Raw genomic sequence first — 21,482 nt, forward strand, 5'->3', positions numbered from 1 at the left:
CACAGGGACTTCCCGGGAGGTCACCCATCCCAGTACTGTTCTGGCCCAAGCGCGCTTAACTGCGGAGTTCTGATGGGATCCGGTGTATTAGCGCTGGTATGACCGCACCACGACAGTGCCCTGCGTTCCGAGGTACTAATGCTACACGAACCTACACAAAAATGCCCTACGAGGACAACTAATATCGAGGGACCCACCACGTCACCGTCCCAACCGCACGCGCGACGGGCGCCGGCGAAGGCTAAGGCTAAGGCTAAGGCTTTGGATCCTAGAGAAGGACTATATATATATCCCCTGCCCGGATTCGAACCTCGCCACTCATGCCCACCCCATAAAGCCTCTTACGCCCTCTCCTTGATCCGGACGACACTCTTTAACCCACACCGAATGACAATGCCCCTCGACGCTTCACCCTTCCTATGCTCTCGTCCGCCTCTACGAAAGCCAAGAGGCCCACGCGCACGGGAACGGCTCGGGCGGGAAAAGAACGCAACCCATGCCCGGGACTTCCCGGGAGGTCACCCATCCCAGTACTGTGCACGAAAAGAAGACGACTCGAAGCAAAAAGGGTGCAGCACAGGGACTTCCCGGGAGGTCACCCATCCCAGTACTGTTCTGGCCCAAGCGCGCTTAACTGCGGAGTTCTGATGGGATCCGGTGTATTAGCGCTGGTATGACCGCACCACGACAGTGCCCTGCGTTCCGAGGTACTAATGCTACACGAACCTACACAAAAATGCCCTACGAGGACAACTAATATCGAGGGACCCACCACGTCACCGTCCCAACCGCACGCGCGACGGGCGCCGGCGAAGGCTAAGGCTAAGGCTAAGGCTTTGGATCCTAGAGAAGGACTATATATATATCCCCTGCCCGGATTCGAACCTCGCCACTCATGCCCACCCCATAAAGCCTCTTACGCCCTCTCCTTGATCCGGACGACACTCTTTAACCCACACCGAATGACAATGCCCCTCGACGCTTCACCCTTCCTATGCTCTCGTCCGCCTCTACGAAAGCCAAGAGGCCCACGCGCACGGGAACGGCTCGGGCGGGAAAAGAACGCAACCCATGCCCGGGACTTCCCGGGAGGTCACCCATCCCAGTACTGTGCACGAAAAGAAGACGACTCGAAGCAAAAAGGGTGCAGCACCAGGACTTCCCGGGAGGTCACCCATCCCAGTACTGTTCTGGCCCAAGCGCGCTTAACTGCGGAGTTCTGATGGGATCCGGTGTATTAGCGCTGGTATGACCGCACCACGACAGTGCCCTGCGTTCCGAGGTACTAATGCTACACGAACCTACACAAAAATGCCCTACGAGGACAACTAATATCGAGGGACCCACCACGTCACCGTCCCAACCGCACGCGCGACGGGCGCCGGCGAAGGCTAAGGCTAAGGCTAAGGCTTTGGATCCTAGAGAAGGACTATATATATATCCCCTGCCCGGATTCGAACCTCGCCACTCATGCCCACCCCATAAAGCCTCTTACGCCCTCTCCTTGATCCGGACGACACTCTTTAACCCACACCGAATGACAATGCCCCTCGACGCTTCACCCTTCCTATGCTCTCGTCCGCCTCTACGAAAGCCAAGAGGCCCACGCGCACGGGAACGGCTCGGGCGGGAAAAGAACGCAACCCATGCCCGGGACTTCCCGGGAGGTCACCCATCCCAGTACTGTGCACGAAAAGAAGACGACTCGAAGCAAAAAGGGTGCAGCACCAGGACTTCCCGGGAGGTCACCCATCCCAGTACTGTTCTGGCCCAAGCGCGCTTAACTGCGGAGTTCTGATGGGATCCGGTGTATTAGCGCTGGTATGACCGCACCACGACAGTGCCCTGCGTTCCGAGGTACTAATGCTAAAGCAGTGTATCAACGCAGAGTACTACGAGGACAACTAATATCGAGGGACCCACCACGTCACCGTCCCAACCGCACGCGCGACGGGCGCCGGCGAAGGCTAAGGCTAAGGCTAAGGCTTTGGATCCTAGAGAAGGACTATATATATATCCCCTGCCCGGATTCGAACCTCGCCACTCATGCCCACCCATAAAGCCTCTTACGCCCTCTCCTTGATCCGGACGACACTCTTTAACCCACACCGAATGACAATGCCCCTCGACGCTTCACCCTTCCTATGCTCTCGTCCGCCTCTACGAAGCCAAGAGGCCCACGCGCACGGGAACGGCTCGGGCGGGAAAAGAACGCAACCCATGCCCGGGACTTCCCGGGGAGGTCACCCATCCCAGTACTGTGCACGAAAAGAAGACGACTCGAAGCAAAAAGGGTGCAGCACCAGGACTTCCCGGGAGGTCACCCATCCCAGTACTGTTCTGGCCCAAGCGCGCTTAACTGCGGAGTTCTGATGGGATCCGGTGTATTAGCGCTGTATGACCGCACCACGACAGTGCCCTGCGTTCCGAGGTACTAATGCTACACGAACCTACACAAAAATGCCCTACGAGGACAACTAATATCGAGGGACCCACCACGTCACCGTCCCAACCGCACGCGCGACGGGCGCCGGCGAAGGCTAAGGCTAAGGCTAAGGCTTTGGATCCTAGAGAAGGACTATATATATATCCCCTGCCCGGATTCGAACCTCGCCACTCATGCCCACCCCATAAAGCCTCTTACGCCCTCTCCTTGATCCGGACGACACTCTTTAACCCACACCGAATGACAATGCCCCTCGACGCTTCACCCTTCCTATGCTCTCGTCCGCCTCTACGAAAGCCAAGAGGCCCACGCGCACGGGAACGGCTCGGGCGGGAAAAGAACGCAACCCATGCCCGGGACTTCCCGGGAGGTCACCCATCCCAGTACTGTGCACGAAAAGAAGACGACTCGAAGCAAAAAGGGTGCAGCACCAGGACTTCCCGGGAGGTCACCCATCCCAGTACTGTTCTGGCCCAAGCGCGCTTAACTGCGGAGTTCTGATGGGATCCGGTGTATTAGCGCTGGTATGACCGCACCACGACAGTGCCCTGCGTTCCGAGGTACTAATGCTACACGAACCTACACAAAAATGCCCTACGAGGACAACTAATATCGAGGGACCCACCACGTCACCGTCCCAACCGCACGCGCGACGGGCGCCGGCGAAGGCTAAGGCTAAGGCTAAGGCTTTGGATCCTAGAGAAGGACTATATATATATCCCCTGCCCGGATTCGAACCTCGCCACTCATGCCCACCCCATAAAGCCTCTTACGCCCTCTCCTTGATCCGGACGACACTCTTTAACCCACACCGAATGACAATGCCCCTCGACGCTTCACCCTTCCTATGCTCTCGTCCGCCTCTACGAAAGCCAAGAGGCCCACGCGCACGGGAACGGCTCGGGCGGGAAAAGAACGCAACCCATGCCCGGGACTTCCCGGGAGGTCACCCATCCCAGTACTGTGCACGAAAAGAAGACGACTCGAAGCAAAAAGGGTGCAGCACCAGGACTTCCCGGGAGGTCACCCATCCCAGTACTGTTCTGGCCCAAGCGCGCTTAACTGCGGAGTTCTGATGGGATCCGGTGTATTAGCGCTGGTATGACCGCACCACGACAGTGCCCTGCGTTCCGAGGTACTAATGCTACACGAACCTACACAAAAATGCCCTACGAGGACAACTAATATCGAGGGACCCACCACGTCACCGTCCCAACCGCACGCGCGACGGGCGCCGGCGAAGGCTAAGGCTAAGGCTAAGGCTTTGGATCCTAGAGAAGGACTATATATATATCCCCTGCCCGGATTCGAACCTCGCCACTCATGCCCACCCCATAAAGCCTCTTACGCCCTCTCCTTGATCCGGACGACACTCTTTAACCCACACCGAATGACAATGCCCCTCGACGCTTCACCCTTCCTATGCTCTCGTCCGCCTCTACGAAAGCCAAGAGGCCCACGCGCACGGGAACGGCTCGGGCGGGAAAAGAACGCAACCCATGCCCGGGACTTCCCGGGAGGTCACCCATCCCAGTACTGTGCACGAAAAGAAGACGACTCGAAGCAAAAAGGGTGCAGCACCAGGACTTCCCGGGAGGTCACCCATCCCAGTACTGTTCTGGCCCAAGCGCGCTTAACTGCGGAGTTCTGATGGGATCCGGTGTATTAGCGCTGGTATGACCGCACCACGACAGTGCCCTGCGTTCCGAGGTACTAATGCTACACGAACCTACACAAAAATGCCCTACGAGGACAACTAATATCGAGGGACCCACCACGTCACCGTCCCAACCGCACGCGCGACGGGCGCCGGCGAAGGCTAAGGCTAAGGCTAAGGCTTTGGATCCTAGAGAAGGACTATATATATATCCCCTGCCCGGATTCGAACCTCGCCACTCATGCCCACCCCATAAAGCCTCTTACGCCCTCTCCTTGATCCGGACGACACTCTTTAACCCACACCGAATGACAATGCCCCTCGACGCTTCACCCTTCCTATGCTCTCGTCCGCCTCTACGAAAGCCAAGAGGCCCACGCGCACGGGAACGGCTCGGGCGGGAAAAGAACGCAACCCATGCCCGGGACTTCCCGGGAGGTCACCCATCCCAGTACTGTGCACGAAAAGAAGACGACTCGAAGCAAAAAGGGTGCAGCACCAGGACTTCCCGGGAGGTCACCCATCCCAGTACTGTTCTGGCCCAAGCGCGCTTAACTGCGGAGTTCTGATGGGATCCGGTGTATTAGCGCTGGTATGACCGCACCACGACAGTGCCCTGCGTTCCGAGGTACTAATGCTACACGAACCTACACAAAAATGCCCTACGAGGACAACTAATATCGAGGGACCCACCACGTCACCGTCCCAACCGCACGCGCGACGGGCGCCGGCGAAGGCTAAGGCTAAGGCTAAGGCTTTGGATCCTAGAGAAGGACTATATATATATCCCCTGCCCGGATTCGAACCTCGCCACTCATGCCCACCCCATAAAGCCTCTTACGCCCTCTCCTTGATCCGGACGACACTCTTTAACCCACACCGAATGACAATGCCCCTCGACGCTTCACCCTTCCTATGCTCTCGTCCGCCTCTACGAAAGCCAAGAGGCCCACGCGCACGGGAACGGCTCGGGCGGGAAAAGAACGCAACCCATGCCCGGGACTTCCCGGGAGGTCACCCATCCCAGTACTGTGCACGAAAAGAAGACGACTCGAAGCAAAAAGGGTGCAGCACCAGGACTTCCCGGGAGGTCACCCATCCCAGTACTGTTCTGGCCCAAGCGCGCTTAACTGCGGAGTTCTGATGGGATCCGGTGTATTAGCGCTGGTATGACCGCACCACGACAGTGCCCTGCGTTCCGAGGTACTAATGCTACACGAACCTACACAAAAATGCCCTACGAGGACAACTAATATCGAGGGACCCACCACGTCACCGTCCCAACCGCACGCGCGACGGGCGCCGGCGAAGGCTAAGGCTAAGGCTAAGGCTTTGGATCCTAGAGAAGGACTATATATATATCCCCTGCCCGGATTCGAACCTCGCCACTCATGCCCACCCCATAAAGCCTCTTACGCCCTCTCCTTGATCCGGACGACACTCTTTAACCCACACCGAATGACAATGCCCCTCGACGCTTCACCCTTCCTATGCTCTCGTCCGCCTCTACGAAAGCCAAGAGGCCCACGCGCACGGGAACGGCTCGGGCGGGAAAAGAACGCAACCCATGCCCGGGACTTCCCGGGAGGTCACCCATCCCAGTACTGTGCACGAAAAGAAGACGACTCGAAGCAAAAAGGGTGCAGCACCAGGACTTCCCGGGAGGTCACCCATCCCAGTACTGTTCTGGCCCAAGCGCGCTTAACTGCGGAGTTCTGATGGGATCCGGTGTATTAGCGCTGGTATGACCGCACCACGACAGTGCCCTGCGTTCCGAGGTACTAATGCTACACGAACCTACACAAAAATGCCCTACGAGGACAACTAATATCGAGGGACCCACCACGTCACCGTCCCAACCGCACGCGCGACGGGCGCCGGCGAAGGCTAAGGCTAAGGCTAAGGCTTTGGATCCTAGAGAAGGACTATATATATATCCCCTGCCCGGATTCGAACCTCGCCACTCATGCCCACCCCATAAAGCCTCTTACGCCCTCTCCTTGATCCGGACGACACTCTTTAACCCACACCGAATGACAATGCCCCTCGACGCTTCACCCTTCCTATGCTCTCGTCCGCCTCTACGAAAGCCAAGAGGCCCACGCGCACGGGAACGGCTCGGGCGGGAAAAGAACGCAACCCATGCCCGGGACTTCCCGGGAGGTCACCCATCCCAGTACTGTGCACGAAAAGAAGACGACTCGAAGCAAAAAGGGTGCAGCACCAGGACTTCCCGGGAGGTCACCCATCCCAGTACTGTTCTGGCCCAAGCGCGCTTAACTGCGGAGTTCTGATGGGATCCGGTGTATTAGCGCTGGTATGACCGCACCACGACAGTGCCCTGCGTTCCGAGGTACTAATGCTACACGAACCTACACAAAAATGCCCTACGAGGACAACTAATATCGAGGGACCCACCACGTCACCGTCCCAACCGCACGCGCGACGGGCGCCGGCGAAGGCTAAGGCTAAGGCTAAGGCTTTGGATCCTAGAGAAGGACTATATATATATCCCCTGCCCGGATTCGAACCTCGCCACTCATGCCCACCCCATAAAGCCTCTTACGCCCTCTCCTTGATCCGGACGACACTCTTTAACCCACACCGAATGACAATGCCCCTCGACGCTTCACCCTTCCTATGCTCTCGTCCGCCTCTACGAAAGCCAAGAGGCCCACGCGCACGGGAACGGCTCGGGCGGGAAAAGAACGCAACCCATGCCCGGGACTTCCCGGGAGGTCACCCATCCCAGTACTGTGCACGAAAAGAAGACGACTCGAAGCAAAAAGGGTGCAGCACCAGGACTTCCCGGGAGGTCACCCATCCCAGTACTGTTCTGGCCCAAGCGCGCTTAACTGCGGAGTTCTGATGGGATCCGGTGTATTAGCGCTGGTATGACCGCACCACGACAGTGCCCTGCGTTCCGAGGTACTAATGCTACACGAACCTACACAAAAATGCCCTACGAGGACAACTAATATCGAGGGACCCACCACGTCACCGTCCCAACCGCACGCGCGACGGGCGCCGGCGAAGGCTAAGGCTAAGGCTAAGGCTTTGGATCCTAGAGAAGGACTATATATATATCCCCTGCCCGGATTCGAACCTCGCCACTCATGCCCACCCCATAAAGCCTCTTACGCCCTCTCCTTGATCCGGACGACACTCTTTAACCCACACCGAATGACAATGCCCCTCGACGCTTCACCCTTCCTATGCTCTCGTCCGCCTCTACGAAAGCCAAGAGGCCCACGCGCACGGGAACGGCTCGGGCGGGAAAAGAACGCAACCCATGCCCGGGACTTCCCGGGAGGTCACCCATCCCAGTACTGTGCACGAAAAGAAGACGACTCGAAGCAAAAAGGGTGCAGCACCAGGACTTCCCGGGAGGTCACCCATCCCAGTACTGTTCTGGCCCAAGCGCGCTTAACTGCGGAGTTCTGATGGGATCCGGTGTATTAGCGCTGGTATGACCGCACCACGACAGTGCCCTGCGTTCCGAGGTACTAATGCTACACGAACCTACACAAAAATGCCCTACGAGGACAACTAATATCGAGGGACCCACCACGTCACCGTCCCAACCGCACGCGCGACGGGCGCCGGCGAAGGCTAAGGCTAAGGCTAAGGCTTTGGATCCTAGAGAAGGACTATATATATATCCCCTGCCCGGATTCGAACCTCGCCACTCATGCCCACCCCATAAAGCCTCTTACGCCCTCTCCTTGATCCGGACGACACTCTTTAACCCACACCGAATGACAATGCCCCTCGACGCTTCACCCTTCCTATGCTCTCGTCCGCCTCTACGAAAGCCAAGAGGCCCACGCGCACGGGAACGGCTCGGGCGGGAAAAGAACGCAACCCATGCCCGGGACTTCCCGGGAGGTCACCCATCCCAGTACTGTGCACGAAAAGAAGACGACTCGAAGCAAAAAGGGTGCAGCACCAGGACTTCCCGGGAGGTCACCCATCCCAGTACTGTTCTGGCCCAAGCGCGCTTAACTGCGGAGTTCTGATGGGATCCGGTGTATTAGCGCTGGTATGACCGCACCACGACAGTGCCCTGCGTTCCGAGGTACTAATGCTACACGAACCTACACAAAAATGCCCTACGAGGACAACTAATATCGAGGGACCCACCACGTCACCGTCCCAACCGCACGCGCGACGGGCGCCGGCGAAGGCTAAGGCTAAGGCTAAGGCTTTGGATCCTAGAGAAGGACTATATATATATCCCCTGCCCGGATTCGAACCTCGCCACTCATGCCCACCCCATAAAGCCTCTTACGCCCTCTCCTTGATCCGGACGACACTCTTTAACCCACACCGAATGACAATGCCCCTCGACGCTTCACCCTTCCTATGCTCTCGTCCGCCTCTACGAAAGCCAAGAGGCCCACGCGCACGGGAACGGCTCGGGCGGGAAAAGAACGCAACCCATGCCCGGGACTTCCCGGGAGGTCACCCATCCCAGTACTGTTCTGGCCCAAGCGCGCTTAACTGCGGAGTTCTGATGGGATCCGGTGTATTAGCGCTGGTATGACCGCACCACGACAGTGCCCTGCGTTCCGAGGTACTAATGCTACACGAACCTACACAAAAATGCCCTACGAGGACAACTAATATCGAGGGACCCACCACGTCACCGTCCCAACCGCACGCGCGACGGGCGCCGGCGAAGGCTAAGGCTAAGGCTAAGGCTTTGGATCCTAGAGAAGGACTATATATATATCCCCTGCCCGGATTCGAACCTCGCCACTCATGCCCACCCCATAAAGCCTCTTACGCCCTCTCCTTGATCCGGACGACACTCTTTAACCCACACCGAATGACAATGCCCCTCGACGCTTCACCCTTCCTATGCTCTCGTCCGCCTCTACGAAAGCCAAGAGGCCCACGCGCACGGGAACGGCTCGGGCGGGAAAAGAACGCAACCCATGCCCGGGACTTCCCGGGAGGTCACCCATCCCAGTACTGTGCACGAAAAGAAGACGACTCGAAGCAAAAAGGGTGCAGCACCAGGACTTCCCGGGAGGTCACCCATCCCAGTACTGTTCTGGCCCAAGCGCGCTTAACTGCGGAGTTCTGATGGGATCCGGTGTATTAGCGCTGGTATGACCGCACCACGACAGTGCCCTGCGTTCCGAGGTACTAATGCTACACGAACCTACACAAAAATGCCCTACGAGGACAACTAATATCGAGGGACCCACCACGTCACCGTCCCAACCGCACGCGCGACGGGCGCCGGCGAAGGCTAAGGCTAAGGCTAAGGCTTTGGATCCTAGAGAAGGACTATATATATATCCCCTGCCCGGATTCGAACCTCGCCACTCATGCCCACCCCATAAAGCCTCTTACGCCCTCTCCTTGATCCGGACGACACTCTTTAACCCACACCGAATGACAATGCCCCTCGACGCTTCACCCTTCCTATGCTCTCGTCCGCCTCTACGAAAGCCAAGAGGCCCACGCGCACGGGAACGGCTCGGGCGGGAAAAGAACGCAACCCATGCCCGGGACTTCCCGGGAGGTCACCCATCCCAGTACTGTGCACGAAAAGAAGACGACTCGAAGCAAAAAGGGTGCAGCACCAGGACTTCCCGGGAGGTCACCCATCCCAGTACTGTTCTGGCCCAAGCGCGCTTAACTGCGGAGTTCTGATGGGATCCGGTGTATTAGCGCTGGTATGACCGCACCACGACAGTGCCCTGCGTTCCGAGGTACTAATGCTACACGAACCTACACAAAAATGCCCTACGAGGACAACTAATATCGAGGGACCCACCACGTCACCGTCCCAACCGCACGCGCGACGGGCGCCGGCGAAGGCTAAGGCTAAGGCTAAGGCTTTGGATCCTAGAGAAGGACTATATATATATCCCCTGCCCGGATTCGAACCTCGCCACTCATGCCCACCCCATAAAGCCTCTTACGCCCTCTCCTTGATCCGGACGACACTCTTTAACCCACACCGAATGACAATGCCCCTCGACGCTTCACCCTTCCTATGCTCTCGTCCGCCTCTACGAAAGCCAAGAGGCCCACGCGCACGGGAACGGCTCGGGCGGGAAAAGAACGCAACCCATGCCCGGGACTTCCCGGGAGGTCACCCATCCCAGTACTGTGCACGAAAAGAAGACGACTCGAAGCAAAAAGGGTGCAGCACCAGGACTTCCCGGGAGGTCACCCATCCCAGTACTGTTCTGGCCCAAGCGCGCTTAACTGCGGAGTTCTGATGGGATCCGGTGTATTAGCGCTGGTATGACCGCACCACGACAGTGCCCTGCGTTCCGAGGTACTAATGCTACACGAACCTACACAAAAATGCCCTACGAGGACAACTAATATCGAGGGACCCACCACGTCACCGTCCCAACCGCACGCGCGACGGGCGCCGGCGAAGGCTAAGGCTAAGGCTAAGGCTTTGGATCCTAGAGAAGGACTATATATATATCCCCTGCCCGGATTCGAACCTCGCCACTCATGCCCACCCCATAAAGCCTCTTACGCCCTCTCCTTGATCCGGACGACACTCTTTAACCCACACCGAATGACAATGCCCCTCGACGCTTCACCCTTCCTATGCTCTCGTCCGCCTCTACGAAAGCCAAGAGGCCCACGCGCACGGGAACGGCTCGGGCGGGAAAAGAACGCAACCCATGCCCGGGACTTCCCGGGAGGTCACCCATCCCAGTACTGTGCACGAAAAGAAGACGACTCGAAGCAAAAAGGGTGCAGCACCAGGACTTCCCGGGAGGTCACCCATCCCAGTACTGTTCTGGCCCAAGCGCGCTTAACTGCGGAGTTCTGATGGGATCCGGTGTATTAGCGCTGGTATGACCGCACCACGACAGTGCCCTGCGTTCCGAGGTACTAATGCTACACGAACCTACACAAAAATGCCCTACGAGGACAACTAATATCGAGGGACCCACCACGTCACCGTCCCAACCGCACGCGCGACGGGCGCCGGCGAAGGCTAAGGCTAAGGCTAAGGCTTTGGATCCTAGAGAAGGACTATATATATATCCCCTGCCCGGATTCGAACCTCGCCACTCATGCCCACCCCATAAAGCCTCTTACGCCCTCTCCTTGATCCGGACGACACTCTTTAACCCACACCGAATGACAATGCCCCTCGACGCTTCACCCTTCCTATGCTCTCGTCCGCCTCTACGAAAGCCAAGAGGCCCACGCGCACGGGAACGGCTCGGGCGGGAAAAGAACGCAACCCATGCCCGGGACTTCCCGGGAGGTCACCCATCCCAGTACTGTGCACGAAAAGAAGACGACTCGAAGCAAAAAGGGTGCAGCACCAGGACTTCCCGGGAGGTCACCCATCCCAGTACTGTTCTGGCCCAAGCGCGCTTAACTGCGGAGTTCTGATGGGATCCGGTGTATTAGCGCTGGTATGACCGCACCACGACAGTGCCCTGCGTTCCGAGGTACTAATGCTACACGAACCTACACAAAAATGCCCTACGAGGACAACTAATATCGAGGGACCCACCACGTCACCGTCCCAACCGCACGCGCGACGGGCGCCGGCGAAGGCTAAGGCTAAGGCTAAGGCTTTGGATCCTAGAGAAGGACTATATATATATCCCCTGCCCGGATTCGAACCTCGCCACTCATGCCCACCCCATAAAGCCTCTTACGCCCTCTCCTTGATCCGGACGACACTCTTTAACCCACACCGAATGACAATGCCCCTCGACGCTTCACCCTTCCTATGCTCTCGTCCGCCTCTACGAAAGCCAAGAGGCCCACGCGCACGGGAACGGCTCGGGCGGGAAAAGAACGCAACCCATGCCCGGGACTTCCCGGGAGGTCACCCATCCCAGTACTGTGCACGAAAAGAAGACGACTCGAAGCAAAAAGGGTGCAGCACCAGGACTTCCCGGGAGGTCACCCATCCCAGTACTGTTCTGGCCCAAGCGCGCTTAACTGCGGAGTTCTGATGGGATCCGGTGTATTAGCGCTGGTATGACCGCACCACGACAGTGCCCTGCGTTCCGAGGTACTAATGCTACACGAACCTACACAAAAATGCCCTACGAGGACAACTAATATCGAGGGACCCACCACGTCACCGTCCCAACCGCACGCGCGACGGGCGCCGGCGAAGGCTAAGGCTAAGGCTAAGGCTTTGGATCCTAGAGAAGGACTATATATATATCCCCTGCCCGGATTCGAACCTCGCCACTCATGCCCACCCCATAAAGCCTCTTACGCCCTCTCCTTGATCCGGACGACACTCTTTAACCCACACCGAATGACAATGCCCCTCGACGCTTCACCCTTCCTATGCTCTCGTCCGCCTCTACGAAAGCCAAGAGGCCCACGCGCACGGGAACGGCTCGGGCGGGAAAAGAACGCAACCCATGCCCGGGACTTCCCGGGAGGTCACCCATCCCAGTACTGTGCACGAAAAGAAGACGACTCGAAGCAAAAAGGGTGCAGCACCAGGACTTCCCGGGAGGTCACCCATCCCAGTACTGTTCTGGCCCAAGCGCGCTTAACTGCGGAGTTCTGATGGGATCCGGTGTATTAGCGCTGGTATGACCGCACCACGACAGTGCCCTGCGTTCCGAGGTACTAATGCTACACGAACCTACACAAAAATGCCCTACGAGGACAACTAATATCGAGGGACCCACCACGTCACCGTCCCAACCGCACGCGCGACGGGCGCCGGCGAAGGCTAAGGCTAAGGCTAAGGCTTTGGATCCTAGAGAAGGACTATATATATATCCCCTGCCCGGATTCGAACCTCGCCACTCATGCCCACCCCATAAAGCCTCTTACGCCCTCTCCTTGATCCGGACGACACTCTTTAACCCACACCGAATGACAATGCCCCTCGACGCTTCACCCTTCCTATGCTCTCGTCCGCCTCTACGAAAGCCAAGAGGCCCACGCGCACGGGAACGGCTCGGGCGGGAAAAGAACGCAACCCATGCCCGGGACTTCCCGGGAGGTCACCCATCCCAGTACTGTGCACGAAAAGAAGACGACTCGAAGCAAAAAGGGTGCAGCACCAGGACTTCCCGGGAGGTCACCCATCCCAGTACTGTTCTGGCCCAAGCGCGCTTAACTGCGGAGTTCTGATGGGATCCGGTGTATTAGCGCTGGTATGACCGCACCACGACAGTGCCCTGCGTTCCGAGGTACTAATGCTACACGAACCTACACAAAAATGCCCTACGAGGACAACTAATATCGAGGGACCCACCACGTCACCGTCCCAACCGCACGCGCGACGGGCGCCGGCGAAGGCTAAGGCTAAGGCTAAGGCTTTGGATCCTAGAGAAGGACTATATATATATCCCCTGCCCGGATTCGAACCTCGCCACTCATGCCCACCCCATAAAGCCTCTTACGCCCTCTCCTTGATCCGGACGACACTCTTTAACCCACACCGAATGACAATGCCCCTCGACGCTTCACCCTTCCTATGCTCTCGTCCGCCTCTACGAAAGCCAAGAGGCCCACGCGCACGGGAACGGCTCGGGCGGGAAAAGAACGCAACCCATGCCCGGGACTTCCCGGGAGGTCACCCATCCCAGTACTGTGCACGAAAAGAAGACGACTCGAAGCAAAAAGGGTGCAGCACCAGGACTTCCCGGGAGGTCACCCATCCCAGTACTGTTCTGGCCCAAGCGCGCTTAACTGCGGAGTTCTGATGGGATCCGGTGTATTAGCGCTGGTATGACCGCACCACGACAGTGCCCTGCGTTCCGAGGTACTAATGCTACACGAACCTACACAAAAATGCCCTACGAGGACAACTAATATCGAGGGACCCACCACGTCACCGTCCCAACCGCACGCGCGACGGGCGCCGGCGAAGGCTAAGGCTAAGGCTAAGGCTTTGGATCCTAGAGAAGGACTATATATATATCCCCTGCCCGGATTCGAACCTCGCCACTCATGCCCACCCCATAAAGCCTCTTACGCCCTCTCCTTGATCCGGACGACACTCTTTAACCCACACCGAATGACAATGCCCCTCGACGCTTCACCCTTCCTATGCTCTCGTCCGCCTCTACGAAAGCCAAGAGGCCCACGCGCACGGGAACGGCTCGGGCGGGAAAAGAACGCAACCCATGCCCGGGACTTCCCGGGAGGTCACCCATCCCAGTACTGTGCACGAAAAGAAGACGACTCGAAGCAAAAAGGGTGCAGCACCAGGACTTCCCGGGAGGTCACCCATCCCAGTACTGTTCTGGCCCAAGCGCGCTTAACTGCGGAGTTCTGATGGGATCCGGTGTATTAGCGCTGGTATGACCGCACCACGACAGTGCCCTGCGTTCCGAGGTACTAATGCTACACGAACCTACACAAAAATGCCCTACGAGGACAACTAATATCGAGGGACCCACCACGTCACCGTCCCAACCGCACGCGCGACGGGCGCCGGCGAAGGCTAAGGCTAAGGCTAAGGCTTTGGATCCTAGAGAAGGACTATATATATATCCCCTGCCCGGATTCGAACCTCGCCACTCATGCCCACCCCATAAAGCCTCTTACGCCCTCTCCTTGATCCGGACGACACTCTTTAACCCACACCGAATGACAATGCCCCTCGACGCTTCACCCTTCCTATGCTCTCGTCCGCCTCTACGAAAGCCAAGAGGCCCACGCGCACGGGAACGGCTCGGGCGGGAAAAGAACGCAACCCATGCCCGGGACTTCCCGGGAGGTCACCCATCCCAGTACTGTGCACGAAAAGAAGACGACTCGAAGCAAAAAGGGTGCAGCACCAGGACTTCCCGGGAGGTCACCCATCCCAGTACTGTTCTGGCCCAAGCGCGCTTAACTGCGGAGTTCTGATGGGATCCGGTGTATTAGCGCTGGTATGACCGCACCACGACAGTGCCCTGCGTTCCGAGGTACTAATGCTACACGAACCTACACAAAAATGCCCTACGAGGACAACTAATATCGAGGGACCCACCACGTCACCGTCCCAACCGCACGCGCGACGGGCGCCGGCGAAGGCTAAGGCTAAGGCTAAGGCTTTGGATCCTAGAGAAGGACTATATATATATCCCCTGCCCGGATTCGAACCTCGCCACTCATGCCCACCCCATAAAGCCTCTTACGCCCTCTCCTTGATCCGGACGACACTCTTTAACCCACACCGAATGACAATGCCCCTCGACGCTTCACCCTTCCTATGCTCTCGTCCGCCTCTACGAAAGCCAAGAGGCCCACGCGCACGGGAACGGCTCGGGCGGGAAAAGAACGCAACCCATGCCCGGGACTTCCCGGGAGGTCACCCATCCCAGTACTGTGCACGAAAAGAAGACGACTCGAAGCAAAAAGGGTGCAGCACCAGGACTTCCCGGGAGGTCACCCATCCCAGTACTGTTCTGGCCCAAGCGCGCTTAACTGCGGAGTTCTGATGGGATCCGGTGTATTAGCGCTGGTATGACCGCACCACGACAGTGCCCTGCGTTCCGAGGTACTAATGCTACACGAACCTACACAAAAATGCCCTACGAGGACAACTAATATCGAGGGACCCACCACGTCACCGTCCCAACCGCACGCGCGACGGGCGCCGGCGAAGGCTAAGGCTAAGGCTAAGGCTTTGGATCCTAGAGAAGGACTATATATATATCCCCTGCCCGGATTCGAACCTCGCCACTCATGCCCACCCCATAAAGCCTCTTACGCCCTCTCCTTGATCCGGACGACACTCTTTAACCCACACCGAATGACAATGCCCCTCGACGCTTCACCCTTCCTATGCTCTCGTCCGCCTCTACGAAAGCCAAGAGGCCCACGCGCACGGGAACGGCTCGGGCGGGAAAAGAACGCAACCCATGCCCGGGACTTCCCGGGAGGTCACCCATCCCAGTACTGTGCACGAAAAGAAGACGACTCGAAGCAAAAAGGGTGCAGCACCAGGACTTCCCGGGAGGTCACCCATCCCAGTACTGTTCTGGCCCAAGCGCGCTTAACTGCGGAGTTCTGATGGGATCCGGTGTATTAGCGCTGGTATGACCGCACCACGACAGTGCCCTGCGTTCCGAGGTACTAATGCTACACGAACCTACACAAAAATGCCCTACGAGGACAACTAATATCGAGGGACCCACCACGTCACCGTCCCAACCGCACGCGCGACGGGCGCCGGCGAAGGCTAAGGCTAAGGCTAAGGCTTTGGATCCTAGAGAAGGACTATATATATATCCCCTGCCCGGATTCGAACCTCGCCACTCATGCCCACCCCATAAAGCCTCTTACGCCCTCTCCTTGATCCGGACGACACTCTTTAACCCACACCGAATGACAATGCCCCTCGACGCTTCACCCTTCCTATGCTCTCGTCCGCCTCTACGAAAGCCAAGAGGCCCACGCGCACGGGAACGGCTCGGGCGGGAAAAGAACGCAACCCATGCCCGGGACTTCCCGGGAGGTCACCCATCCCAGTACTGTGCACGAAAAGAAGACGACTCGAAGCAAAAAGGGTGCAGCACAGGGACTTCCCGGGAGGTCACCCATCCCAGTACTGTTCTGGCCCAAGCGCGCTTAACTGCGGAGTTCTGATGGGATCCGGTGTATTAGCGCTGGTATGACCGCACCACGACAGTGCCCTGCGTTCCGAGGTACTAATGCTACACGAACCTACACAAAAATGCCCTACGAGGACAACTAATATCGAGGGACCCACCACGTCACCGTCCCAACCGCACGCGCGACGGGCGCCGGCGAAGGCTAAGGCTAAGGCTAAGGCTTTGGATCCTAGAGAAGGACTATATATATATCCCCTGCCCGGATTCGAACCTCGCCACTCATGCCCACCCCATAAAGCCTCTTACGCCCTCTCCTTGATCCGGACGACACTCTTTAACCCACACCGAATGACAATGCCCCTCGACGCTTCACCCTTCCTATGCTCTCGTCCGCCTCTACGAAAGCCAAGAGGCCCACGCGCACGGGAACGGCTCGGGCGGGAAAAGAACGCAACCCATGCCCGGGACTTCCCGGGAGGTCACCCATCCCAGTACTGTGCACGAAAAGAAGACGACTCGAAGCAAAAAGGGTGCAGCACCAGGACTTCCCGGGAGGTCACCCATCCCAGTACTGTTCTGGCCCAAGCGCGCTTAACTGCGGAGTTCTGATGGGATCCGGTGTATTAGCGCTGGTATGACCGCACCACGACAGTGCCCTGCGTTCCGAGGTACTAATGCTACACGAACCTACACAAAAATGCCCTACGAGGACAACTAATATCGAGGGACCCACCACGTCACCGTCCCAACCGCACGCGCGACGGGCGCCGGCGAAGGCTAAGGCTAAGGCTAAGGCTTTGGATCCTAGAGAAGGACTATATATATATCCCCTGCCCGGATTCGAACCTCGCCACTCATGCCCACCCCATAAAGCCTCTTACGCCCTCTCCTTGATCCGGACGACACTCTTTAACCCACACCGAATGACAATGCCCCTCGACGCTTCACCCTTCCTATGCTCTCGTCCGCCTCTACGAAAGCCAAGAGGCCCACGCGCACGGGAACGGCTCGGGCGGGAAAAGAACGCAACCCATGCCCGGGACTTCCCGGGAGGTCACCCATCCCAGTACTGTGCACGAAAAGAAGACGACTCGAAGCAAAAAGGGTGCAGCACCAGGACTTCCCGGGAGGTCACCCATCCCAGTACTGTTCTGGCCCAAGCGCGCTTAACTGCGGAGTTCTGATGGGATCCGGTGTATTAGCGCTGGTATGACCGCACCACGACAGTGCCCTGCGTTCCGAGGTACTAATGCTACACGAACCTACACAAAAATGCCCTACGAGGACAACTAATATCGAGGGACCCACCACGTCACCGTCCCAACCGCACGCGCGACGGGCGCCGGCGAAGGCTAAGGCTAAGGCTAAGGCTTTGGATCCTAGAGAAGGACTATATATATATCCCCTGCCCGGATTCGAACCTCGCCACTCATGCCCACCCCATAAAGCCTCTTACGCCCTCTCCTTGATCCGGACGACACTCTTTAACCCACACCGAATGACAATGCCCCTCGACGCTTCACCCTTCCTATGCTCTCGTCCGCCTCTACGAAAGCCAAGAGGCCCACGCGCACGGGAACGGCTCGGGCGGGAAAAGAACGCAACCCATGCCCGGGACTTCCCGGGAGGTCACCCATCCCAGTACTGTGCACGAAAAGAAGACGACTCGAAGCAAAAAGGGTGCAGCACCAGGACTTCCCGGGAGGTCACCCATCCCAGTACTGTTCTGGCCCAAGCGCGCTTAACTGCGGAGTTCTGATGGGATCCGGTGTATTAGCGCTGGTATGACCGCACCACAACAGTGCCCTGCGTTCCGAGGTACTAATGCTACACGAACCTACACAAAAATGCCCTACGAGGACAACTAATATCGAGGGACCCACCACGTCACCGTCCCAACCGCACGCGCGACGGGCGCCGGCGAAGGCTAAGGCTAAGGCTAAGGCTTTGGATCCTAGAGAAGGACTATATATATATCCCCTGCCCGGATTCGAACCTCGCCACTCATGCCCACCCCATAAAGCCTCTTACGCCCTCTCCTTGATCCGGACGACACTCTTTAACCCACACCGAATGACAATGCCCCTCGACGCTTCACCCTTCCTATGCTCTCGTCCGCCTCTACGAAAGCCAAGAGGCCCACGCGCACGGGAACGGCTCGGGCGGGAAAAGAACGCAACCCATGCCCGGGACTTCCCGGGAGGTCACCCATCCCAGTACTGTGCACGAAAAGAAGACGACTCGAAGCAAAAAGGGTGCAGCACCAGGACTTCCCGGGAGGTCACCCATCCCAGTACTGTTCTGGCCCAAGCGCGCTTAACTGCGGAGTTCTGATGGGATCCGGTGTATTAGCGCTGGTATGACCGCACCACGACAGTGCCCTGCGTTCCGAGGTACTAATGCTACACGAACCTACACAAAAATGCCCTACGAGGACAACTAATATCGAGGGACCCACCACGTCACCGTCCCAACCGCACGCGCGACGGGCGCCGGCGAAGGCTAAGGCTAAGGCTAAGGCTTTGGATCCTAGAGAAGGACTATATATATATCCCCTGCCCGGATTCGAACCTCGCCACTCATGCCCACCCCATAAAGCCTCTTACGCCCTCTCCTTGATCCGGACGACACTCTTTAACCCACACCGAATGACAATGCCCCTCGACGCTTCACCCTTCCTATGCTCTCGTCCGCCTCTACGAAAGCCAAGAGGCCCACGCGCACGGGAACGGCTCGGGCGGGAAAAGAACGCAACCCATGCCCGGGACTTCCCGGGAGGTCACCCATCCCAGTACTGTGCACGAAAAGAAGACGACTCGAAGCAAAAAGGGTGCAGCACAGGGACTTCCCGGGAGGTCACCCATCCCAGTACTGTTCTGGCCCAAGCGCGCTTAACTGCGGAGTTCTGATGGGATCCGGTGTATTAGCGCTGGTATGACCGCACCACGACAGTGCCCTGCGTTCCGAGGTACTAATGCTACACGAACCTACACAAAAATGCCCTACGAGGACAACTAATATCGAGGGACCCACCACGTCACCGTCCCAACCGCACGCGCGACGGGCGCCGGCGAAGGCTAAGGCTAAGGCTAAGGCTTTGGATCCTAGAGAAGGACTATATATATATCCCCTGCCCGGATTCGAACCTCGCCACTCATGCCCACCCCATAAAGCCTCTTACGCCCTCTCCTTGATCCGGACGACACTCTTTAACCCACACCGAATGACAATGCCCCTCGACGCTTCACCCTTCCTATGCTCTCGTCCGCCTCTACGAAAGCCAAGAGGCCCACGCGCACGGGAACGGCTCGGGCGGGAAAAGAACGCAACCCATGCCCGGGACTTCCCGGGAGGTCACCCATCCCAGTACTGTGCACGAAAAGAAGACGACTCGAAGCAAAAAGGGTGCAGCACCAGGACTTCCCGGGAGGTCACCCATCCCAGTACTGTTCTGGCCCAAGCGCGCTTAACTGCGGAGTTCTGATGGGATCCGGTGTATTAGCGCTGGTATGACCGCACCACGACAGTGCCCTGCGTTCCGAGGTACTAATGCTACACGAACCTACACAAAAATGCCCTACGAGGACAACTAATATCGAGGGACCCACCACGTCACCGTCCCAACCGCACGCGCGACGGGCGCCGGCGAAGGCTAAGGCTAAGGCTAAGGCTTTGGATCCTAGAGAAGGACTATATATATATCCCCTGCCCGGATTCGAACCTCGCCACTCATGCCCACCCCATAAAGCCTCTTACGCCCTCTCCTTGATCCGGACGACACTCTTTAACCCACACCGAATGACAATGCCCCTCGACGCTTCACCCTTCCTATGCTCTCGTCCGCCTCTACGAAAGCCAAGAGGCCCACGCGCACGGGAACGGCTCGGGCGGGAAAAGAACGCAACCCATGCCCGGGACTTCCCGGGAGGTCACCCATCCCAGTACTGTGCACGAAAAGAAGACGACTCGAAGCAAAAAGGGTGCAGCACCAGGACTTCCCGGGAGGTCACCCATCCCAGTACTGTTCTGGCCCAAGCGCGCTTAACTGCGGAGTTCTGATGGGATCCGGTGTATTAGCGCTGGTATGACCGCACCACGACAGTGCCCTGCGTTCCGAGGTACTAATGCTACACGAACCTACACAAAAATGCCCTACGAGGACAACTAATATCGAGGGACCCACCACGTCACCGTCCCAACCGCACGCGCGACGGGCGCCGGCGAAGGCTAAGGCTAAGGCTAAGGCTTTGGATCCTAGAGAAGGACTATATATATATCCCCTGCCCGGATTCGAACCTCGCCACTCATGCCCACCCCATAAAGCCTCTTACGCCCTCTCCTTGATCCGGACGACACTCTTTAACCCACACCGAATGACAATGCCCCTCGACGCTTCACCCTTCCTATGCTCTCGTCCGCCTCTACGAAAGCCAAGAGGCCCACGCGCACGGGAACGGCTCGGGCGGGAAAAGAACGCAACCCATGCCCGGGACTTCCCGGGAGGTCACCCATCCCAGTACTGTGCACGAAAAGAAGACGACTCGAAGCAAAAAGGGTGCAGCACCAGGACTTCCCGGGAGGTCACCCATCCCAGTACTGTTCTGGCCCAAGCGCACTTAACTGCGGAGTTCTGATGGGATCCGGTGTATTAGCGCTGGTATGACCGCACCACGACAGTGCCCTGCGTTCCGAGGTACTAATGCTACACGAACCTACACAAAAATGCCCTACGAGGACAACTAATATCGAGGGACCCACCACGTCACCGTCCCAACCGCACGCGCGACGGGCGCCGGCGAAGGCTAAGGCTAAGGCTAAGGCTTTGGATCCTAGAGAAGGACTATAT

General features: G+C 57.9%; 36 non-coding genes and 2 pseudogenes across 36 annotated transcripts; all 38 read right to left on the bottom strand.

The window, feature by feature from the left end:
• On the bottom strand, positions 1-110 carry LOC147848025 (5S ribosomal RNA; annotated as a pseudogene; the record flags this gene model as incomplete).
• Positions 111-566: 456 nt separating this feature from the next.
• On the bottom strand, positions 567-685 carry LOC147848026 (5S ribosomal RNA). Its single transcript, XR_015532157.1, has one exon. It is a non-coding gene; the product is annotated as a 5S ribosomal RNA (ribosomal RNA).
• A 456-nt stretch (positions 686-1,141) lies between these two features.
• Positions 1,142-1,260, bottom strand: LOC147848027 (5S ribosomal RNA). Its single transcript, XR_015532126.1, has one exon. It is a non-coding gene; the product is annotated as a 5S ribosomal RNA (ribosomal RNA).
• A 456-nt stretch (positions 1,261-1,716) lies between these two features.
• Positions 1,717-1,835, bottom strand: LOC147848028 (5S ribosomal RNA). The gene has a single exon (XR_015532137.1). It is a non-coding gene; the product is annotated as a 5S ribosomal RNA (ribosomal RNA).
• A 456-nt stretch (positions 1,836-2,291) lies between these two features.
• Positions 2,292-2,409, bottom strand: LOC147848029 (5S ribosomal RNA). The gene has a single exon (XR_015532161.1). It is a non-coding gene; the product is annotated as a 5S ribosomal RNA (ribosomal RNA).
• A 456-nt stretch (positions 2,410-2,865) lies between these two features.
• LOC147848030 (5S ribosomal RNA) lies at positions 2,866-2,984 on the bottom strand. The gene has a single exon (XR_015532148.1). It is a non-coding gene; the product is annotated as a 5S ribosomal RNA (ribosomal RNA).
• A 456-nt stretch (positions 2,985-3,440) lies between these two features.
• On the bottom strand, positions 3,441-3,559 carry LOC147848031 (5S ribosomal RNA). The gene has a single exon (XR_015532160.1). It is a non-coding gene; the product is annotated as a 5S ribosomal RNA (ribosomal RNA).
• Positions 3,560-4,015: 456 nt separating this feature from the next.
• Positions 4,016-4,134, bottom strand: LOC147848032 (5S ribosomal RNA). Its single transcript, XR_015532162.1, has one exon. It is a non-coding gene; the product is annotated as a 5S ribosomal RNA (ribosomal RNA).
• A 456-nt stretch (positions 4,135-4,590) lies between these two features.
• LOC147848033 (5S ribosomal RNA) lies at positions 4,591-4,709 on the bottom strand. The gene has a single exon (XR_015532127.1). It is a non-coding gene; the product is annotated as a 5S ribosomal RNA (ribosomal RNA).
• Positions 4,710-5,165: 456 nt separating this feature from the next.
• On the bottom strand, positions 5,166-5,284 carry LOC147848034 (5S ribosomal RNA). Its single transcript, XR_015532128.1, has one exon. It is a non-coding gene; the product is annotated as a 5S ribosomal RNA (ribosomal RNA).
• A 456-nt stretch (positions 5,285-5,740) lies between these two features.
• LOC147848035 (5S ribosomal RNA) lies at positions 5,741-5,859 on the bottom strand. The gene has a single exon (XR_015532129.1). It is a non-coding gene; the product is annotated as a 5S ribosomal RNA (ribosomal RNA).
• A 456-nt stretch (positions 5,860-6,315) lies between these two features.
• On the bottom strand, positions 6,316-6,434 carry LOC147848036 (5S ribosomal RNA). The gene has a single exon (XR_015532130.1). It is a non-coding gene; the product is annotated as a 5S ribosomal RNA (ribosomal RNA).
• Positions 6,435-6,890: 456 nt separating this feature from the next.
• LOC147848037 (5S ribosomal RNA) lies at positions 6,891-7,009 on the bottom strand. Its single transcript, XR_015532131.1, has one exon. It is a non-coding gene; the product is annotated as a 5S ribosomal RNA (ribosomal RNA).
• Positions 7,010-7,465: 456 nt separating this feature from the next.
• Positions 7,466-7,584, bottom strand: LOC147848038 (5S ribosomal RNA). Its single transcript, XR_015532132.1, has one exon. It is a non-coding gene; the product is annotated as a 5S ribosomal RNA (ribosomal RNA).
• A 456-nt stretch (positions 7,585-8,040) lies between these two features.
• Positions 8,041-8,159, bottom strand: LOC147848039 (5S ribosomal RNA). Its single transcript, XR_015532133.1, has one exon. It is a non-coding gene; the product is annotated as a 5S ribosomal RNA (ribosomal RNA).
• Positions 8,160-8,538: 379 nt separating this feature from the next.
• Positions 8,539-8,657, bottom strand: LOC147848040 (5S ribosomal RNA; annotated as a pseudogene).
• A 456-nt stretch (positions 8,658-9,113) lies between these two features.
• On the bottom strand, positions 9,114-9,232 carry LOC147848041 (5S ribosomal RNA). Its single transcript, XR_015532134.1, has one exon. It is a non-coding gene; the product is annotated as a 5S ribosomal RNA (ribosomal RNA).
• Positions 9,233-9,688: 456 nt separating this feature from the next.
• LOC147848042 (5S ribosomal RNA) lies at positions 9,689-9,807 on the bottom strand. Its single transcript, XR_015532135.1, has one exon. It is a non-coding gene; the product is annotated as a 5S ribosomal RNA (ribosomal RNA).
• A 456-nt stretch (positions 9,808-10,263) lies between these two features.
• Positions 10,264-10,382, bottom strand: LOC147848043 (5S ribosomal RNA). The gene has a single exon (XR_015532136.1). It is a non-coding gene; the product is annotated as a 5S ribosomal RNA (ribosomal RNA).
• A 456-nt stretch (positions 10,383-10,838) lies between these two features.
• LOC147848044 (5S ribosomal RNA) lies at positions 10,839-10,957 on the bottom strand. Its single transcript, XR_015532138.1, has one exon. It is a non-coding gene; the product is annotated as a 5S ribosomal RNA (ribosomal RNA).
• A 456-nt stretch (positions 10,958-11,413) lies between these two features.
• Positions 11,414-11,532, bottom strand: LOC147848045 (5S ribosomal RNA). The gene has a single exon (XR_015532139.1). It is a non-coding gene; the product is annotated as a 5S ribosomal RNA (ribosomal RNA).
• Positions 11,533-11,988: 456 nt separating this feature from the next.
• On the bottom strand, positions 11,989-12,107 carry LOC147848046 (5S ribosomal RNA). The gene has a single exon (XR_015532140.1). It is a non-coding gene; the product is annotated as a 5S ribosomal RNA (ribosomal RNA).
• Positions 12,108-12,563: 456 nt separating this feature from the next.
• On the bottom strand, positions 12,564-12,682 carry LOC147848047 (5S ribosomal RNA). Its single transcript, XR_015532141.1, has one exon. It is a non-coding gene; the product is annotated as a 5S ribosomal RNA (ribosomal RNA).
• A 456-nt stretch (positions 12,683-13,138) lies between these two features.
• On the bottom strand, positions 13,139-13,257 carry LOC147848048 (5S ribosomal RNA). The gene has a single exon (XR_015532142.1). It is a non-coding gene; the product is annotated as a 5S ribosomal RNA (ribosomal RNA).
• A 456-nt stretch (positions 13,258-13,713) lies between these two features.
• On the bottom strand, positions 13,714-13,832 carry LOC147848049 (5S ribosomal RNA). The gene has a single exon (XR_015532143.1). It is a non-coding gene; the product is annotated as a 5S ribosomal RNA (ribosomal RNA).
• Positions 13,833-14,288: 456 nt separating this feature from the next.
• On the bottom strand, positions 14,289-14,407 carry LOC147848050 (5S ribosomal RNA). The gene has a single exon (XR_015532144.1). It is a non-coding gene; the product is annotated as a 5S ribosomal RNA (ribosomal RNA).
• Positions 14,408-14,863: 456 nt separating this feature from the next.
• LOC147848051 (5S ribosomal RNA) lies at positions 14,864-14,982 on the bottom strand. The gene has a single exon (XR_015532145.1). It is a non-coding gene; the product is annotated as a 5S ribosomal RNA (ribosomal RNA).
• Positions 14,983-15,438: 456 nt separating this feature from the next.
• Positions 15,439-15,557, bottom strand: LOC147848052 (5S ribosomal RNA). The gene has a single exon (XR_015532146.1). It is a non-coding gene; the product is annotated as a 5S ribosomal RNA (ribosomal RNA).
• Positions 15,558-16,013: 456 nt separating this feature from the next.
• Positions 16,014-16,132, bottom strand: LOC147848053 (5S ribosomal RNA). Its single transcript, XR_015532147.1, has one exon. It is a non-coding gene; the product is annotated as a 5S ribosomal RNA (ribosomal RNA).
• Positions 16,133-16,588: 456 nt separating this feature from the next.
• Positions 16,589-16,707, bottom strand: LOC147848054 (5S ribosomal RNA). Its single transcript, XR_015532158.1, has one exon. It is a non-coding gene; the product is annotated as a 5S ribosomal RNA (ribosomal RNA).
• Positions 16,708-17,163: 456 nt separating this feature from the next.
• On the bottom strand, positions 17,164-17,282 carry LOC147848055 (5S ribosomal RNA). The gene has a single exon (XR_015532149.1). It is a non-coding gene; the product is annotated as a 5S ribosomal RNA (ribosomal RNA).
• A 456-nt stretch (positions 17,283-17,738) lies between these two features.
• On the bottom strand, positions 17,739-17,857 carry LOC147848056 (5S ribosomal RNA). Its single transcript, XR_015532150.1, has one exon. It is a non-coding gene; the product is annotated as a 5S ribosomal RNA (ribosomal RNA).
• A 456-nt stretch (positions 17,858-18,313) lies between these two features.
• On the bottom strand, positions 18,314-18,432 carry LOC147848057 (5S ribosomal RNA). The gene has a single exon (XR_015532151.1). It is a non-coding gene; the product is annotated as a 5S ribosomal RNA (ribosomal RNA).
• Positions 18,433-18,888: 456 nt separating this feature from the next.
• On the bottom strand, positions 18,889-19,007 carry LOC147848058 (5S ribosomal RNA). Its single transcript, XR_015532152.1, has one exon. It is a non-coding gene; the product is annotated as a 5S ribosomal RNA (ribosomal RNA).
• Positions 19,008-19,463: 456 nt separating this feature from the next.
• Positions 19,464-19,582, bottom strand: LOC147848059 (5S ribosomal RNA). Its single transcript, XR_015532159.1, has one exon. It is a non-coding gene; the product is annotated as a 5S ribosomal RNA (ribosomal RNA).
• A 456-nt stretch (positions 19,583-20,038) lies between these two features.
• Positions 20,039-20,157, bottom strand: LOC147848060 (5S ribosomal RNA). Its single transcript, XR_015532153.1, has one exon. It is a non-coding gene; the product is annotated as a 5S ribosomal RNA (ribosomal RNA).
• A 456-nt stretch (positions 20,158-20,613) lies between these two features.
• LOC147848061 (5S ribosomal RNA) lies at positions 20,614-20,732 on the bottom strand. The gene has a single exon (XR_015532155.1). It is a non-coding gene; the product is annotated as a 5S ribosomal RNA (ribosomal RNA).
• Positions 20,733-21,188: 456 nt separating this feature from the next.
• On the bottom strand, positions 21,189-21,307 carry LOC147848062 (5S ribosomal RNA). The gene has a single exon (XR_015532156.1). It is a non-coding gene; the product is annotated as a 5S ribosomal RNA (ribosomal RNA).
• Between the last annotated feature and the right edge of the window lie 175 nt (positions 21,308-21,482).

The sequence above is a fragment of the Azolla caroliniana genome, unplaced genomic scaffold (genome assembly GCF_043228905.1).
Source record: "Azolla caroliniana isolate FFs.n. ecotype wild unplaced genomic scaffold, voAzoCaro1.0.p SCAF_529, whole genome shotgun sequence".
Lineage (NCBI taxonomy): Eukaryota > Viridiplantae > Streptophyta > Polypodiopsida > Salviniales > Salviniaceae > Azolla > Azolla caroliniana.